This window comes from Rhagoletis pomonella, unplaced genomic scaffold (assembly GCF_013731165.1).
Source record: "Rhagoletis pomonella isolate Grant_MI unplaced genomic scaffold, Rhpom_1.0 Rhpom_scaffold_00001, whole genome shotgun sequence".
Taxonomy (NCBI): domain Eukaryota; kingdom Metazoa; phylum Arthropoda; class Insecta; order Diptera; family Tephritidae; genus Rhagoletis; species Rhagoletis pomonella.
This window is the reverse complement of record NW_023458555.1, coordinates 54,925,385-54,928,976: the sequence shown is the minus strand read 5'-3', so window position 1 is coordinate 54,928,976 and position 3,592 is coordinate 54,925,385.

Genomic DNA, 3,592 nt, shown 5'->3' with positions numbered 1-3,592 from the left:
AGAATTACTGACATTTGAGTAAAAACATTGTTGGAATCTATTAAATTTTGACAAAGTTATGGGCATTTAAAAAAAAAATTCTCACTGTCAATTCGAATAATCGATTTTTGCCTTGAAAAACAAAATCGCGCTTAATTCGGCCGAAAAATTTTTCCGAGCCAAAAGAAAAAATACGTGTCTCATTATTTGGACCAACAAACAATGTATTTGAGTTTGGTCGAAATTAAAAATCATGCTCGTACCTGACCAGTTGTCTGGAAATGGAAAGCATCTACCAGAAACAAACTAGAAGGCTTTGCATTTTTTTTTTGTATTATATAAGTTGGAAGTTTGGATGTTATTAAAATGTTAAAATATTAGTTATTATTTGCTCCATATGCAAGTGATCGGTATTTTCATCGCACACGCGGCATCATGTTCTGCACGACTGCATCATCGACTTCACGCGATGCGCACAACTACTTTGTTTTGCACTCTTCAATATTTTTGACTGTTTCACCTGTTTTCTTCAAGATTCCTTTGACAATTGACCAATATTCCCCAATAGGACGTGGCTCTGGGCTATTGGGTGGATTGCAGTCGTGAGGTACAAAATTGATGTTATTTGCATTATACCACGGCAATGTGTCCTTGGCATAGTGGCAGGTTGCCATGTCCGCCTAGAACGGTGGCCTACTCCTTATCTGTTGATAAATGACAGAAGACGCCTTTACAACCTTCAGGGTCATCTTGACGACTTGCAGCAGTATAAAAATCTTGACCTGCAATATATTTTGAATTTTTATAGCAGTAGGTTTCGTAGTCCATAACAATGCAGTTGTATTTTTTAATTTAGAATTCATACAACTTCCAAATGCAGGATTTCGCTGTAACATTCTACTTTGCGCCTCGGTCTGGCGCTGTTTGAGCTGTAGAACATCTTAATGAAGCTTTCCGCTTTACCTTTTGAACGAAGAACTGCGATCTCCGTATGGATTTTGCAACATAACGCGACAAAATCTTCGGATCTCCCGAAAACTCACTGAGGACCTTCCGAGCACTGTTTTTATCACTTTGACCATGCTAGCCCCGCTCCCTGGTTTTCTCGTAACTGCCAGGCCTTATTTGTACCGATTAAAACCCTGCAAACTGTCGAATAGTGCAATCTTTAATTTTTTAGCAATTTTACGTGTACTTAAGGCCGGATCATTTATAAACTCGTGCAAAATGGTTTGTCTCGTTTCCAACTCGGTTGCCATTTTTAACTCAACTAGGAATCAAATTCAAATAAAATTTCTTCTACGTCCAACTAAGGTCATGGTCAGCTTGTATTTGAATTTCAAAATATTGAATTCGTTTTGGGTAAGTTATAAGCTTCCCAAAGTGTCGCAGTTTTGGTGTGTTCACCCTTTATAACCAAACAATTGACATGTTATAATATACGCACACAGCCTAACAAGTATGATGGTAAAAAAAAAGGAAAAAAAAGGTGATCACACAACAACGTCGATACCAAGATGATATGCACAAAAAAAAGGCTCAGCAACACAAAATTATTACAGGTTGTCGAGCACCAGAAGACACAAGAGTGTTGGAAAACAAAATTTTGGTGTTAAGCCTTTCTACCCCCAAGGCAGCTGGAACGGCGACAAGTGCATATGTGAGGTGAACGACCGGGAATACACAAGGAATGAAACAAGGAGACCAATTGCAATACATAGCTGAGAGGAGTCTGGCACACATTTAATAAAACATACATACATACATACATTCCAGAGCGCCGGACTCCACGCGCGGAGTATCAGAACGCTTCCAGGCGCTCATGTCACGGCGCTCTGTCGCTCACAATGGACTGCCAGTGCATTCATCGTACACCACGTTACGTTACACCATAACCTCAAAATTAATTTTGCGCACTTTTTTACCTTAAAGGTTCACGTTAAGTTTTTTGTTACTTATGTATCTTTGGTTTCAGCCTAAAACTAATTTATACTACGCTTGGGTCCAGCACCACTAAAATAGGGCCGGTTCCCACTTTTCCCAAGGCCACAGCAATTAGGTGGTAGTTATCATTGTGCTAAAATTTTTGTTCTACGATTTTTTTAAATTTTTTTTTGCAAATATTAGAACGTTTAATCTCACCAATTAGTTTTAAATTTTGTTGCGATTTCACCTCGTTGGTGGTTGGAGGGTAAATGGCGTAGTGATGTATGCTAGTGACCGTCCTGGAGTGAAAGAACGCTACAGCACAATCATGACATTTACCCACCTATGAATGCTCCCACTCTAGTATGCAGCCAAACTCTTGCTAGTTGTTCTTGTTTCTTTGCATTTCCATAACTTTTTGATTCCAGCCTCTCCATCACCTGTATGCAGGCGCCTACATCACATGCGAGAATGGTAAGTGCTAATACCTAAGTTATATGTACAAATGTACATTCATCTATACATACATAGTTAAATGCACCCATGGTTAGGCACGGGCATATGTGTGAAACACATGAGAGCAAGACATAGGTTGGAATATTACATACAGTGCGGGCATAGTAAATAGAGAAATTGAAATATATATATTATATTTACATATGTACTCGTGTACACATGTACATATTCTTACACTTTTTCTTTGAAGGTCCATTTCGTTTTGTATCTTTGAAATTTTTCTATATCCCGAATTTCATTAGTCACCGCAAACACGCCAAACTCCATAAATACTAGGTAGATAAATACGTAGATATATAGATAGAAGTGAATTAGTTTTTTTTGGATAGCCTGAATTTTCGTCATTTGCAGTAGTATATAAACACTGAGCATAATTCAATATAACGTTTTTATAAGAAGCTCTGTATATTGAATTCTTACTAAGGAAATATATGAAGAATGTGATTAGGATTCAACGAAAAATCATGGTTTGCTGATCCAATGTGCGCTTCGCTTTATACACCTATACCCCCTAATTATGCGCACTTATTTGTGGTGTATTTTTTTAACGTATGGTAGCATACATTTTGTGTTACTGTCGACCATTGTTATTTCTGCTTGTTTGTGAAATGTGAAAACGTCTGTGAAGACATTTATAAACGCGTTTTACTTAATTAATTAATTAAGAATTGTATATTAAAGTATTACAAACGCATGCGAACCTTTTAAGGATAATATATTTGTGTAAAAAAGTGATAGGTGCGGGGTTATAATAAAATGTAGTGATAGCAGGCGGGATATTTTAACAACAAATAACTTAAGCACTATTAGCAAAAACATTGTGAAAGTGAGAAATATAGCTGAAGGAGACCTCCATTCGTATCCCCACCGAGTTTCATAAAAAAATTCAGTATACATTGCACGGAATAGCAATTGGTTCCGTAATGGAAATCTCAGCCGGATTTTCTTTAGTAAAATTTTGTCGTAAGCGTCATTTGTCCACAATTTGGCAACCACTTTGTATGAAATACGACGAAATGAGATCAAAATTTCTACTAAATTAACTACACATTTTTTACTCAATATTTTGGAAACTAAAGGAGATATCCAAAAAATGGAGAACGCCATTTTTAAGATATTGATTAGTGTTGTGAATTTGCTTAGTGAATGACCCTTCTCTACATATTTAATG